The sequence below is a fragment of the Apodemus sylvaticus genome, chromosome 5, assembly GCF_947179515.1.
Source record: "Apodemus sylvaticus chromosome 5, mApoSyl1.1, whole genome shotgun sequence".
Taxonomy (NCBI): Eukaryota; Metazoa; Chordata; class Mammalia; order Rodentia; family Muridae; genus Apodemus; species Apodemus sylvaticus.
Window position 1 is genome coordinate 138,961,456 of NC_067476.1, and position 16,263 is coordinate 138,977,718.

Here is a 16,263-nt window from a genome sequence, read left to right on the forward strand (position 1 = left end):
GAGGGGAAGAAGGGAGCTTCAAAACTATGAGATCTGAAGCCTGGGCTGCTCCCCAATGCTCCCCAATGCTCTCCAATACCAGGCATATGTAGCCTCTTGTCCCAAGAGGTGCTGGGAAGAGACTGAAGAGAGATGAATCCTGGGGTGATGATGGCCTTCTATCTCCCATGCTCATCCCCACTGCTGTGGAAACAGATCCCTAGACCTCTGGCCTGTTCCTGTCAATAGCATCCTGCTCCCAGAGGATGCTGGGTCAGGGCATCTCCCCACAACCACTCCTCTCTTCCTCTCCCTCTAAGGAGACCTGTCAAGGGGACAAAGGAAGTTGCCCACGAGCCAAAGTCTAGTGAAATGCCCAGATTGGGTTTTTGTTAAGGTGCATTTATTTTATTTTATGTATATGAAAGGTTTGCCCACATGTATGTATGTATCTATGTATGTATACATGCTTGCATGCATACATACATGCCAGGTCCATGTAGTATCTGCAAGAGGGCAGAAGAGGGTACTAGATTCCCTGGAACTGGAGTTGCAGAGGGTTGTAAGCGTCCACGTGGGTGCTGGGAACCGAATCCACATTCTCTGCAAGAGTAGCAAGTGCTCTTAGCCATCTGTTCAGCCTCTACCTTGAGTTTTTTGATTGTTTGCTTGTTTTTGTTTTGTCTTGTTTTAGGTGAGGGAGGTTGTTTGTTTTAATTCTTGGTCCAGATGTCCAATCCTCAGGCCTACAGCCCCTTCCAGTGGTGCTAGCAATGTATGAGGTCACATAGCTCGGCAGACAGATCAACTGAATCCCCAACAAGGTCACAAGCTGGTCCTCGGAGCACCTGGCTTTGTCTGTCCTGGATCCTCTGCCTGTCATTGAGTTCTCCTACGTTCAGGACAATGGGAATGCAAACACACAATGGCCACAAGGCCCATAAGGCTGTTCTGGGAAGCTCCTGGCTTGGGGTCTGAGCCAAGAGATTCAGGCCCTGCCAGAGGCCCACCCCGCTGAGGGCTGGAAGCAGCTACTGTCAGGCCTCACAGCACTCCATCAAGCCACCTTGATGTCTCCCCGCCAGTCTTTCTAGCCACCTGGCTTGCTACAGCTCACCCCATGCAGACAGGCCCTCCCATCCCTCAGTTGACTCAAGGACTTCTTCTGGGTACTGGTGGACCACTGGACTTTCCCCAGTGTTGGCTTGAACCCACAACTGCAACATCCTCTACCTTCTAGTACCCAGGATAAAGTTTGTGGCTTAATAAATAATTATGGCATGCATGTATGCATGCATGCATGAATAAATCGGTTCTCAAAAAGGAAATGTCAGACTGGAATCTACAGTACTCACTACTGTACTGGTCTTGTCACACCGTCAACATTTATCACTCTCCTAACCCTGCTCTTGGTGACATAAGTCTCTTATCTGTAGGCTCACTTTTAAAGGCTGGTAAAATGGGGATTCTGATGATAATACCCCTGCCCCCAGCTCTCAGGCTGTGTGCTAACGAGCAATTGCTAAATGCTAGCTCTGCCTGTTATTATGACCACCAACCATTCATTTGGACACTTGCTCTAGCATCTTCTGTGTCAGACAGCCATTCGGTGTGGGAAATCAGTAGTCAGTGAGCCGGATACTGCTCGGCCTCTGTGGTACTAAGCTGGCTTTTTCTTTTTCTTTTTCTTTTTTTTTTTTTTTTTTTTTGACACAAAGTCTCAAGTGTCTCTAGCTGGCCTCACACTATGTATCTGAGTATGACCTTGAACTTCTTTCTGACTCTATTTTCAAGTGCCAGGAGCATAGGTGTGTATGGTGTAGGAACACTCTGCTTACTAAACTACAGGCCCAGGCTGAGACTAGTAGATAGACCGAGATTTTAAACTCAAGGGCCGACAGTAGATGGAAGTCTTCAGGGTAAGGAACAGAAGAGAGATCAGGTCTCCGCTTCTGCAGTGACCTGTGCTGTCTATGGATACGCAGCCAAGTGGACCAAGCTCTGCCCACTTCCACAGCCTCCTGAATTCAACAGCCACCTTTCTGGAAGTTCAAACTGAAGGAGATATGGAAACTAACTTATTAGGATATTCATTCAAATATCACTTCCCTGGAGGAGTTCCCTCTGCCCTGTGGAAAAGTCCCCTGGGCACTCCATCCCCGGCCTGCTCTGTCTGTCTTCCCAGACTCAGCATCTCCTTCCACTGCGACACCTATTTCTTCACTCATGGGCATCTCACCCACTAGGATATGTGTTCCAAAGAGCAGGGACTCACTCTGCCCTATCTACTGTAGTATCTACAATGTTCATGACAGTGAAGGGTTGAAGGAAGCCAGCCAGTAGAGTGGTGCATACCTGTAATCCCAGCACTTGGGAGACCCAAGTAGGACGATCATGAGTTTGAGGCCAGCCTGAGCTACACAGTCTATCTCAAGTTCTCAAGTAGGGATGAACCAGTGAGTTAATCTGAAATGTATGCGCATGGTGAGCCTTGTAATTGAGACTTCTGATGCAATGAAGAAGTAAGGCCAGCAAGCTATTCCCCTTCACACAGCCTCAGTTTCCTCATCTGTAGAATGGAGCCAAGTGCCTGCTTGACAGAAGCTTTGTGAGATGCCTTCCCAACATGGGACAGATAGGTGTGCCATCAAGGTGACATATGGAGCCCTCAATAGGGGAAGAGGCTAAGAAAGGGGGCCTGGAGGCTTCCTAGAGGACACAAAGGAAGCTGACACTGGATCTGTCCCGTCACCTGAACTCACCAGTAATTTATTGATGCTGGACTCCAGCACCCAGCGGCATGCCAGGTCAGCTTCCCAGGATGGGATAGTGCCCTAGGACTCCCTCTGCCTCACCCCTGAAGGCCTGAGGTAGGTAGCATGGGTCTGATTGGCACTGAAAATCTATATTATGAGTCCCCTCCACATTCCCTACTGTGTGCCAGGCACTGGGGAGATGGATCCTTGACTTGCCTGAGTCACATTGGGTAGGATGGGTGAGCTGCTGAGGGCCTGCTGGGAGCACTTTTGTGTCCTATGCAGCTCTGTTTATTAATAGGTCAGAAAGGGCCATCCTGGGGAGACTGACTTCTAGAAGGAACATCACATAGCCAAGTAGGCTGCAGGAGAATTCAAACCCAGATCTACCTGACTCCAAACCCCAAGCTTATGCGGCATGGTTGGCTGAGACAAACACCTCCGCAGAAAGACCTCCATGCCAGCCTGCTGCTGGCACACCTGTAATCCTGGTTCTCAGGAGGCGTGCCATAAGATTGAGGCCAGCCTGGAGTACATAGTGAGTTCAAGACCAGCATGGGCTTCAGAAATAGACTGTCCCAGAAAGGGGAGAAGGAGAAAGAGAAGGAGAAGGAAGGGGCAGGGAAGAGAGAGAAAGAGGAATGAAAGGTGAGGAGGAGGAGAGGAGGGGAGAGGAAAGTCTGTGTGCTCAAAGTAAAGAAAGACTGTTCTACTGATGGCCTCCTGGTCCCTTGTGGGGTTGAGTGGAAAAAGGAGGGGTCATATGTTTCTGACAGGGAAGAAGACAGGTTATGACTTGGGAGGGGGCCGTGCCCAAGAGGGGGCGTGGGAGTGTGGCCCCTGAATGGGCTATGTCAGAGGTTCTCAACCTTCCTAATGCTGTGACCCTTTAACACAGTTCTTCATGTCGTGGGGACCCCAGCCATAAAATTGTTTTGTTGTTGATACCTCACAACTATAATTCTGCATTCTAATGTCAATATCTGATAAGCAGGATATATGATATGTGACCCCCGAAAAGGGTTATTCAACCCCCAAAGGGGACTTTGAGGTTGAGAACCTCTGGGCTATGGGAAGCCACGGGAGATGGTTAAGCAAAGAGTCACTGTTTCCTCAGACTGGGAGACTCGAAGGGGACAGCCAGTAGGGCTGTGGCATGTGGCTTTCAATGTGGTCCAGTGTCTAGCTCCATCCATCCACTCTCCTTAATCCATGGCCATTCTGGGCTTCTTCTGAGCAGGCCATCTCCATATTCTCCAGAGTTTCCTCGCCAAAGGAGTCACACCATTTACACAAGTTTCGTGGCCCTGGCTAGGTCTTGCTTGCAAGTTTAATTCCTTGAGGACCTGCTTCAGTTTTGCCTTTACCTCAGAGCCACAAGGTAGGCTGGGCAAGGGCTGTTCTCCAACAGGCAGCAGCTCTCCCGCACAGTAACAGTGTCACTCACTCCTGCCCTGCCCTGCACTGCATCCCGTGTCCTGTGAGAAATGTTTCCTTCCCCATCTTCCCCATAGGAGCATCTGAAGCAAGACAGACCTGAGCATGACCAGAGATCCTCCTAGCCCCTTGTGGTCTCTGATAGCACGACAGAGCCCTGGATACAACAGCCATGCCTGAAGCCCTTTTTATATCCTTCCCCTTGGGGCTGGTTTCTTGCTACCTGAAGAGTTCAGTCTCAGAGGCACCCAGGCCCAGGGAACTGTCCGATTTGTTGAAACAGTTTTCTCTCCAGAGTAACCCTCAGGGTCTCTTTTCTCAAATGCAACCCCTGTTGTACTCCAAGTCCATACTCCTTGATATTCCAGGCTTTCCATTATTCTTGTTCCCTGTGTTGAACGGACACACACACACACACACACACACACACACACACACACACGGTTTGTATTGGTTGTTTTCATTGGGACGATTCTTCCTAGAGAACTCTTGCGCATCCTTCAATACCCAGTTTAACTGTCACTGTATCTGATATGCTCCCATGATGCCTCAGGAAGGATGAAGAACTTCTGGTCTCCAGGCACCAAGCACCCCAGCTGCTCTGCCAGCAAGAAGCACGTGCCTGGAAAATGGCGAGACCGCTTTCCTTCCTCCACACAGCATCGTTCCCTGTGAATTTCTCACCTGCTGACAAATATCCAACGAGTGGCTTACAGATGGACGTGACATTCGACCTGAGGTCATACTGCCCAAGGTCTTGTTAGGTAGGTCAGTTGGTCAGCTCTCTAGCTAGCCAAAGACTTCTCTCACTTCAGATCTCCTGAAAGAAAAGTCAAGGCTGGCCTAGTGTCCAATTTGAGATCATTTTACCTAACTTCTCCATCTCAGAAGAGGGGAAACTGAGGCCCAGAGAGGGCAGACGCTTGACAGAAAATCTGGGTCCTGGATTCAATTTCCTGTCTCCTCAGCTAGTGCCCTTCTCTTGAAACCTTACTGACGCCGGGCGCTGGTGGTACACGCCTGTAATCCCAGCACTTGGGAGGCAGAGGCAGGTGGATTTCTGAGTTCAAAGCCAACCTGGTCTACAGAGTGAGTTCCAGGACAGCCAGGGCTACACAGAGAAACCCTGTCTTGAAAAAAACCAAAATAAATAAATAAATAAATAAATAAATAAATAAATAAATAAATAAAACCCTACTGCCCTACTGACCTCTCAAAATAGAAGTCAGTCACTTCTGCTTCAAAATCCTGAGAGAGGCTCCTGCACTCAAGCCCTGTACTACTTCTGGCCAGCTGCATGACATTAACTAAACAGATAAACCTGATTCTTAAAGCGATAGACAGGAAAGCACTTAGAGTGTCTGACACACAGTAGGCCCTCAACAAATTATGCCAGCCTCACTGTGACCTTAGCCTTCTCGGGCAATACTAAATAAACAGGTTCTTGGTCCCACAGAAAGCCAGGCGTGGTGGCTCATGCCTGTAATCCCAGCACTTGGGAGGCAGAGGCAGGCGGATTTCTGAGTTCGAGGCCAGCCTGGTCTACAGAGTGAGTTCCAGGACAGCCAGGACCACACAGAGAAACCCTGTCTCAAAAAAAAAAAAAAAAACAAAAACAAAAAAAGTACACAGGTTCTTGGTCCCACAAAAGAATGATGGTCCCTAGAGACAAAGTTGCCAATGCTAGGTCCAGAATTTCAGATGTAGCAAGGCCTTGAATTCCAGCCCTAGTGTGATTTAAAAAATATATATCTGGTTCAGGTGGATTTTCTTCCTGAGTCTGTGCAGCCCAAGGCAGTAGATGCCCCCAGCCCCACCCCATCCCCCCTCTCACTCCACCCCCACCCCACCCCCCTGCTGCATGCTTGATGGAAGAGGCTCACTCTGTTGTTTAGTTGAGTGGCCTCTTCCTGCATTTCATCCCAGTTCTCTGAACTGGGTTTTGTGGAGTGGAGCACAGCATAGAGAGGAGACCACAGGGGAGCTGTGGCCTTAGGCTCTCTGCTGCAGTTTGTTGCCTCTGAGCCCTAGGACTGTGGCCTCTCAAGAAGTGTTTGTCCTTGGGCTGTCCAGAAGGATGTCCCTGGAGAGCTCTTTCTAGAGGCTTCTCACTGACAAAGGTTCTGCTGCCTTCACCCCCCACCCCACACACCCATACCGGTCTTGGGTTGGGAGAGGTCTCTGAGCCTCCTACCTCCCAGTTCACCTCAGATGGAGAGCCAGACACCGTGAAGTGCTTCACAGTGAGTTCCCACATCTCTAGCAAGGAAAATGGAGGCTCAGCAGCTAGGCAGATTTCAGTTAGACATCAGGAAGTACCACTTAACCTTGCCAGATGGCCACAACCGAGATCATGCGTGACATTAAGAGCCTGGAAGTGGGAATCAGGAGGCTGTGACTATGTTCTTGCCTTTGTCTGTACATCGGCCAATGGGGACTATTGTTTCTACTTGCCACAGAGGCTTGGGATGAGACAGCAGGGTGGAGAAGAAGACAGCAGCTAGATCAAATAACCTCTCTGGGTTCCTCTTGCTTCCTTTGTGGAAAGGGTTCCTAGGGACAGGCCTTGCCTTGGTCTTGGGCCCAGGGACCATCAGTAAAGTGTCACCCAGGACCCTGGCTCAGGCAGCCACTCTGCTAATGGCTACTCTCCCTCTTCTTGGGCCACTCATGGGACCGAAAGACCAGAGCAGCCAAGAAGTTTTGGAGTTTATCCTGGGCCTCCTGATTTACTGTCAGCCTGGCCATGTTCTTAATCCACTAGAGTCTCCAGGTTTCTTTTTTTTTTTAAGATTTATTTATTTATTTATTTATTATATGTAAGTACACTATAGCTGTCTTCAGACACTCCAGAAGAGGGTGTCAGAACTCATTACGGATGGTTGAGAGCCACCATGTGGTTGCTGGGATTTGAACTCAGGACCTTCGGGAGAGCAGTCAGTGCTCTTAACCGCTGAGCCATCTCTCCAGCCCCAAGTCTCCAGGTTTCTATCTGTGCCATGAGCCATTTGGAAGGTTGTCACGGCCCCTTCTCTCTCCGTCTGGAACCCCTTTACTGGCCCTCCAGGTTAGTCTGCTCTCCTCTGCTTTGCCTGAAGCTTTCGGGTCTGCTGACCCTGCTTGCTGGAGTTCCTTAGCTTCCTCCGTCCTTAGAGCCTTTGCACAAGTCCTCCCCTCTTCACCCCACAAATCTATCTGCTCATGCTTGAGCCTCCAGACTCCCCCCAGCTCCCTCCCACGGGGCAGACCCCACCTGTATAGCCCAGTGTCCATGCCTTCATATTCGCGTGACTTCTGGGTTGATGATCCTTCACTGGGAATTCTGAGAGCAGGGACTGACTCTGCCTGATTCCAGCCATGTCCCCAGCATCGGCTCTGGGCAGATGATCAGCAAACAGCTGGTGAGCCCGTGGATGGATGACCTCCTGACCTTTGGAGGCAGGGCTGGGTCAACTGTGCTCAGCAGGTACCTCTGCAGAGGGCAGAGGGGATCTGGCCTTGAGGCGGAGTTGAGGCTGCTGAAAACCTACTGTGTCCCCACACCTTGGGGAGCAAAGTGGGATAACTCCTTCAGAAGGTGGAGCCATGGTGGGCAGGTTCTCTCAGAGCTTCCTGCCATGTCTTGGGGGCCTTGACTGAGTCCCAGAACTGCGGGACACACACATCAATTCTGTTTTGGGAGTATACTGGTCGGAAGAAGATCACACACTGTCTGCAGCAGGGGTGTGCAAACCCTCAGGGTGGGAAGACCAGTTGACAAAGGTGGAAGATGCGGCCAGAGCAGGAGTCGATGAACATTGGCAGCCAGGTGTAATTCTGGACTTCTGAGGGCTAACGGGAAAGATCTCTGCCTTTGACCCAAGGTTCCCCCGGCTTCAGATTACAACCCACTGAGGGACTCACAGGAAGTGCCCTCAAGGTCTGCAGAGCAGATGGAGACAGGCTGCTGGGTTTGAGCCCCAGCCCTGCCACTCACTAGATGTATGTCCTGCTTGGTCTTTCCACTCTTGGCCTCTTACCTCTCTTACCTCATCTGAAAGATGGAAGAAATCTGGGTCAGCAGGTCAGCAGTACTCAGGACTGAGAGCAGGGAGTAGCCAGACACGTCCACACTCAGACACTATCCTGACCACCAAGCCAAAAACAGGAGCAGTGGGTTCCTCATCCTGCACCAAGGCTCTGGGCTGTCAACTCTTGACCTTATGTCCCTGGGTCCACTAGACAGGAGTGTGAAAGGCACTTGAAAGAATCCAGTGTTCCTTGGATGAAGTGGCACCTACCCAGAGTCCTAGTATCCAGAGTGGACAGACAGAGGAGCCCAAGTTCAAGGCCATCCTGGGGTCCTGTGGTTTTGAGCTCTCTGTACCACACCCACTGTTCTATGAACCAGGCCCTTTGTGTAAGCCAGATCGCTTCTGTGGAAGCCTGTGGCCCACATGCTGTGATCATTAAAAGAAAGCATCCAGAGTGGCTCCTATGGTCTCCTGGCTCTAAATGGCCCAGGGGCCAAGGTTCACAGAGCCGTGGACCAGAGAGGAGATGCCACCTGCCAGTGTGTCCAGTGAGGCCCAGAACCTGGAGAAGCGCAGACAGAGCTCCTCTTCCTGATTGGACATCAGCTGGTACTGCTTGTCGGTCACACCTGTGCTTGCCAGGGTCTAGAGGGCCCAGAGCACTCAACAAACAGGAAGTATGGAAACAAAATCAGAGCAAAGGAGGGGCTTACCACAGTTCACCCAGATCTTTTGGAAGTTTTACTCCCCAGGGGTCAGTACAGGTACATTCCACATCTCCAGTAGGACATGCTTGTAGGAGACCCTGACGGCAGGTAGGGCTACAGAGGTGGGGGAACATCAGGCACCTTACCCAAGATCTCACCAGATAAGAAAGAAGCAGAGGAGGCCAGGTAGCCAGGAATCCCTGGCAGAAGCTTGGAAACTTACAGACCCTCTTTCAGAATCAAAGGGACTCAGTGCCTCTTACAGATGGAGAAACAGCCAAAGTAAAAGGATGTGTTAGTTACATCTGGGAATACCAAATCAGGAACACATAGAACAGAGTCCTTCCTGCCTGCTAAGTGAAAGGGTCTGTGGTTGACACAAAGAGCCAGAGGCCGAGAGAGAGAGAGAGAGAGAGAGAGAGAGAGAGAGAGAGAAGAGAGAGAGAGAGAGAGAGAGAGAAAGAGAGAGAGAGAGAGAGAGTTTGGACTCTGGGCCAGAATCATTTGAAATCATTGGTTTGGAAAGGTCTGGACACCATTTGGCTAACCCGGTGCTAGTGTATTCCTGCAGTTCTGTCACAAGAGACAGGGACGGTCTAAAAGCTTGAGGCAGTCAGGACTGCACAGCAGTATGTGTGTGTGTGTATGTGTGTATGTGTATGTGTGTGTATGTGTGTGTGTGTGTATGTGTGTGTATGTGTGTGTGTATGTGTGTGTGTATGTGTATGTGTGTGTATGTGTATATGTGTGTATGTGTGTGTATGTGTGTGTATGTGTGTGTGTATGTGTGTGTATGTGTATGTGTATGTGTATGAGTATGTGTGTGTGTGTATGTGTATGTGTGTGTGTGTGTGTGTATGTGGATGTGTGTGTGTGTGTGGATGTGTATGTGTATGAGTATGTGTGTGTGGATGTGGATGTGTGTGTGTGTATGTGTGTGTATGTATGCGTATGCGTATGCGTATGCGTATGCGTATGCGTATGCGTATGTATATGTATATGTATATGTATATGTATATGTATATGTATATATGGGGTACTGCTGGTACTGCCTGACCTGCAGAGGATAAGATGGAAGCCCAGAGCTCTAGCAAGGGCATGGTCCTCTCTTCTCACCTTCAGATCACTTGCCTCCTGTTGACTCAGAGGCTGTTGGGCATCTTGGCAGGATGCATTTGCCCCTGAACCCCTCGCCCCACCTCGTGCCTGCTTAGCCTAGACCATCCCTTGTCAGTGGCCACAGCTAAGGCTGCCTGTCTCTTGGCTGAAGCCTGCCATGCTTGACCCTGCCCTGACAGCAGATCTAGCCACAGACACTTCTGACTCTGTGTCCCCACTCCAGTGCTAACTCCACTTAAAGCCACAGGCAGTAGCTTCTGCCTCCCTTGTCTCTTTTGACCCACAGCTGGCCCCAAGGTGACTCACCAGAAGAAGACCACTAAAATGAATCATCCCATCAGCTCCCTGCTCCAAAATCCCCTGTGACTTCTCACTTATCTCAGGATAAAGTCATCTGCCTCGGTCGCTGGGGCCCTCATGCTCTGGCCTCCTGCCCTGCATGGCCTCTGTCCCCTAGCCCCTCACCCTGATGGCCTGCATTGCTGCGTGGTTCCGTGGCTCTCCTGCCCCTAGGCTACTGCACAAGCCCCCTCTGTTTGGCATGCCCTTTCCTAGGCGGCTGGAAGGCCGGTGCTCTGTCATACCTGCATGTCAGTCAACCACTATCTCCTTCTCAGGAGGCCTGCCCAACCTACCCCGGTTAAGCCTGGGGTAGGGGGTGTATCTCAACAGCAAAGCGCCTGCCTAGAACACACCAGGCTCTGGTTCCATCTCCTTTACATCATACAAATCTTTCTGGAAAATTCCACATTGCTTTCAGAAATCCTGTTTCTCGTTGACATATTCATTCTGGTTTCCTTAACTCACACACTCCAAAGAATGTTAGCTTCTTGAGAACAAGGGGCTTCGAATCACTCGGGCTCTGATTAGCGTCCGCCGCTGTGGGTACAGTTGGGAACTCCATGCTGCTCAGTTCCACTGAACCCCTGAGGGCTTCTCCTAGCAGCTAAAGGAGGACCAATGAGTCTCCTCTTACACAAGGAACTGGAGGTTCAGGGGCATTTCTGTGTAGTCACAAGGCCCAGGATACAGCAAGGCAGGCCCTAGACCCCAGGCCCAGCTCACCACAGTGCCTTAGCATGGGCTGGGAGCAACACCGAGCAGCATATATGGTCATGGCCAAGAGAAGGCTGGCAGCAGGGACCAACAGCAATGCGAAGGAGGCAGTGGAGGATGCAGACCCACAGTTGTGGGTGGCACAAGAAGGCATTGGGAAAGGCCAGCTCCATTCAGCTTCTGCCCGGTCCTCAGTGACAGAGGAAGTCGGCAGGAGCGAAAATAAGTCTTCATTTTGGGAAGTGAAAGTGGGTGCTGGGGAGGCTCGCTCTGAGGAGACCTTGGGCCTCCTAGAGAGGCCATGGGTTGAGGGTGGGTGTTGCCTCCTGGGCCTGAGGACTGTGGGCTACGGATAGGCTCTGTCCTGGCCATATCACTTCAGCTCACGGAGCCTTGGTGGCCTTCTCTGCGAAGCGCCTACTGCAGCTCCCGCCTCACTGGGACCTGGAGAAGCAGGAGAGTAGACCCTGAAGGCAAGGCTTCCAGACCTGCCTCTGCACTGCCTTCTCCAGGGAGCCCCCCAGTCTCTACTCAGAGAAAAGACTCTCCCACCCAGAATCACCGACCCCTCAAATTTCCTCTTGCTTTCTCTCTATGTGGCTTGCTTCCACAAGAAGAGCTGAGATGGCTTCCGGGTCGTCTTGGTGCCCTTAAGGCACAGTTTAGGGACCTGACATACAGGAAGTGTCCCACGCTGGGGCCCAACAGGGGATGTGAGGGCAGACACTGACGGATGTCCTCAAAGCCACCAGTCCCTGTCCTTAAGGGTCAGCTTGGATTTGTGGTAAAAGGACATTACCAAGGGTAGGGTTCATGCTTCCCTGGGTGAAGCTTATTTCTTTTCAAAATGGAAGCACGTGGAATGTGGAAATGAGACGCACGCCGTCTGTCCCAGGTCAGTGAGACATGTGTCACAGAGCACCCGTCCCCACTGGCCGGCAGTGTGCCTCAGCAGGGCTGCCCTGTTTTCCCCAGCCCCTGAGCACGCTCGCTTGTGGGAACTAACTCCAGAAGCAGAACGTTTCCCAGGTGTAGGTGCGGATTCCTCCCCTGCTAAACTCAGAAAGCTCTGAGGAAGGTCGGTGCCAACTGTCTGCAGGGGTCCTGATACCATCCAGGCTTCCAGAAGGATATTAGGAAGGTTAGGCCACTTGCCTACAACAAATTAAGTCCAAGAAGCGAGGGTACCCAGCCTTCTTGACTTCCCATGACAGGGTAGAAAACATGCCATCTGCTCAGAGCTGCTGGTAGAGGGTGGGGGGAGGGCGGCAGAGCACGCCTGACACCTAGACTCCTCCCACAGCAACAAGCAGGACCACTCCTGACAGGGATGAGAAGGAAAGGGTCTCAGGATACTCCTCCCTCCCCGAGTCCTCACCCTTACTGGCTCTTAAGGGCTCCCAATGTCCCTAGGAGACTTCAAAGCAGGGAACCAACTCCGAGGGCCCATATAGCTCTGAGAGCCCCAGGCCTTCCATCCTTCCTACCTCATGTCTGCCCTTTTGTAGGCTCAAGTGCCCCTGCACTCACAGAGGAGGGAAGGGTTATCATACACTCATTGGATGTTAGCTTTGGTCAGTCTCTTCTCACAGATGGAAAGACTCTTACACCTGACAGACAGGACTCAAGAGAAGAGGCCACTCATCCCCTCCCACTGCCACATCCTGATGGCCTGTCACACCAATCTCCAGCTAGGCGCTAGCCTGCTCTGTGAACTAATCTGACCACCCCTGACAAGGGAAGACCTCAGAGCACTCGCCCTCACTGCTTGGCTGTGTGACCCCGGGCAGAAGGATTGACATCTCTGGACTGCAGGGTTTGCTCTATGAAGTAAGGTATGTGGCTAACTGCCCAGGCCTTGAGTTCCTAATGCTATTCTTTCCCTTTCTGTCCACCATCTCCCTGGCAGCTTGAGTTTCTTGTGTTGATATTGATGACCCTGCCCTCCCTTGAACTCCAAAGCCTGTTTCTTCAGGCTTCTCTGTGCCTCTTCAACTTTACCATGCTCCCTTCTCCCCCTGTCGAGTCTCCCCTGGGCACGTGCATGACCCCTCGGATATCAGGTAGATCACTCCATTTTTATGCATGATGCTGGTGGCTAGTCCCTTCTGGGAGCATAGTGGCTTCTTCCCTGTGCTTGGCCCATTATGAAGCCTGTGGCCTGCTAGCCAGTGCCTAGGGTCAAGGCTGTTGGTTCATCGAGGTGCCGGTTCGTCCCTCAGAGTGTCACCACCATCCTTCACGTCATCCATGGGCCAGCTCTGGCTCCCCGAAGCTTCCTGCGGTCTCCTGCCTTCCACCTGGCCTTACCCCCTGTGCTCTGTGGCACCGGATGGTGTTCCCAGTCACAGTAGCGCGGAAGCCCCTCCTTCTGGCTGTTTCCCCACCTCCATGAGGAGCCATCTGTCCAACAGGTGTTTCTTGCCTAGGTTCAGTCTCAGCGCCCATCACAATGGTATGTGTGTGGGGGGTCTAGCCCAAGAGCTTCTGGGCCGGCGTGAGATCTGCAATGACCCCAATTCACAGCAACAGCAATCCCAGACTCTCACTATATGCAGGGTGCCAAGAGTGGAGCAAAGGAAGAAACCTGTGACCTTCTTCCCAGGCACACTGGAGGGGGGGAAGGAGAGGGAGAAGGAGGGAGGGAAGGGGAGGGAATTCCTTCCAGGTTTCTGCTCTGCTACAGTTCTGCCTCACTGCCCCTGGCTACCAGCCCCACCCGTCTGTCTTGTCTGTCCCCTCCACTAGTACTTCACTTGCCCTCCAAGAAGGGCAGGCAGGGGCTGTGTGTTCTGTCTCCTGTTCTGCCCCCAGCACCGAGGACAGTGCCAGGCAGAAGAAATCCTGGTTGAAGAGAGGAATGGAATTCTTGTCCGTAAGGAGAGAAGACACACCAGCAGATACTTGAGTGTTAAGCAGAGTGATCACAGACTCTCTCCCCCAAGGAAATGGCCCAGCAGAGGCCCTGCGGCTTGTTCAAGAGAGGAATGTTCTAGTACAGCAGGCAATAGTGCAAAAGCCCCGCCGTCTGCCATCCTGGAGCACACGGAAGCAGGGAGCGTGATGGGAACCGAGCCACTCCGCAGAGGACAGAGTGAACAGAGCCAAGGTAGAAAGAAGACTGAGCCTTTGTCCTGGAGATTAAACTGAGGCTAAGCGAAGCTAAGTACCACAAAACAAGGAAGTGTCAGAGGTCAGGCCAAACCTGGAGCTGCTGGGACATGGAGCCAGAGACTCAAGGCTTTCTCTCTGCAGGGGGCCCATACTCTGCTCATTAATAGCTAACCAGGGTGGGGCCCTGCTGAGCTATGAATGGGCTGAGCCCTGAACTTTTGGGGCAAAGCACAGTAACAAGTGAGGAGTTGACCTCCTCCTCTTCTGCGGTACCATCTTGTCCCTTTGAACAGGGCCATTGCCGTCAGATGAAGTTCGATTTTATAGACATAGAGACTGCTGGGACATCACCAGTCAAGGAGACGAAGACAAACAGTAGTTGTTGGCGGGCTACACCACTTAGAACCTTCCCGGGATTAGGTCACACCTAGGATGCCAGCTTCCTTGCGGTCCCTCAGGGCCCCTTGATAGTCAGTCACCCTCCTTCTTTCCATGGGGCCTTTACCCTGGCCAGTCCCTCCGCCAGAGACTCTGTCCATTTTCCTCAGCTTTGGGCAGCAACCTTGAAGGTCACCTCCTCAAAGGCCTTCCCTGATCACCTGTCCCACAGGCCTGTCCCAAGCTTGCTCCCCATCTCAGGTCCTTTTTAACCACTTGATGGCTGCTGGACCATGCTTTAAGTGCCCTGACCTCTTTGGGGTGTAAGTGCCCCCACAATCTTGTTCTTGGAATCTCCACAGGGTCTCACATACAGTAGATAAGCAAGGAGCATTGTGGGACCTGAGAGTCTGCTCCTCTGTATAGAGAGGCAGCAGTTGAAAGTTCAGAGAGAGTCAGATGATGGTGGTGCACGCCTGTAATCCCAGCACTTGGGAGGCAGAGGCAGGAGGATTTCTGAGTTTGAGGCCAGCCTGGTCTACAGAGTAGGTTCTAGGACAACTAAGGCTACACAGAGAACCCCTGTCTCGAAAAACAAAAACAAAAACAAAAATACTAGAAAGAAAAAAAAAAAGAAAAGAAAGTTCAGAGAGGATAAGCCACTTGCCTAAGGTCACAGAGCAAATAAGAATGTCAATCAGGACCCAGCTGACGGCACCCAGTGCTCTCTAACTATTTCATTCTCAGGACTCAGCCAGACCACACTCAGGATGACCTCTACCTCCAAGCCCAATTTTAGAGCAGAGGAAGAACTGGGGTGGAAGATGGGGGCGGGGGGACCGTGGGGAGGAAGTATGAGAAATGCATGGCTCTTTGGAACTCCCCTGTTCCTGTCTGACAGACCAGTAAAGTTGGGGGGTCACCTAGTCCAGGGTCTCTGGGCCTCTAGAACCCCCAACCCCTCATCCTGTCTTGTCTTTGCTTATCTGAGCTGGAAGGGGTTAAGTTTTGTGCTTGGCTCCTGCCTTGCTGTGGACCGTGGCTGGGACAGAACATCTGTCTGTTGCTATGGTTGCCGTACACTTGAAGGGGATGGCTGGATAATTATGGCAATGCCGCCGAGTGAGGGAGCTGATGCCCGGAATTGGCTCGGACCCTTGCCCACACGGTGCAGCAGCAGGCCTCGGCTCCATACTCTGGGCTACGGAGGACTCAGATAGAACCTCCATAGCCTTTGCACAATGAGCAGGCCTGGCTACAGGGCCCTGGGGAAACCAGGAGCCGGATAGACACGGGTGGCCTTGGGCACCAGAGTGTGGGCAGCCAGCCTGCTGGCATGGGGGAGGCAAGCTCTGATAATTCCCTTGTGCTTCTGTGTGTCCTCCCCCTGGGAGAAATCCTGCATTCTGTTCCTGGTCCCACAAGTTCCTTGGAGCCCGGGGATAGCAAATGTGGACCACCCCCCTCCTGGTTTGATCTGCTTACTGGGTGACATGCCAAACCCTGGGGCTCTGTGCATAGAGGACCCAGGTCTGTGTGGGACAGGGTGTGTGGCTCCAGTCTGGCTCTGTGGGTAGCTTGTGCGCACCCCAAGCTGCTGGAGATTGGTCTGTATCACGTGATACATCTGGGAACAGGCAGAGGGGCGTGTTAGTCTGAGGTTTACACTCACAGATGACTCCGAGGCAGGGACTGAACTTCTGA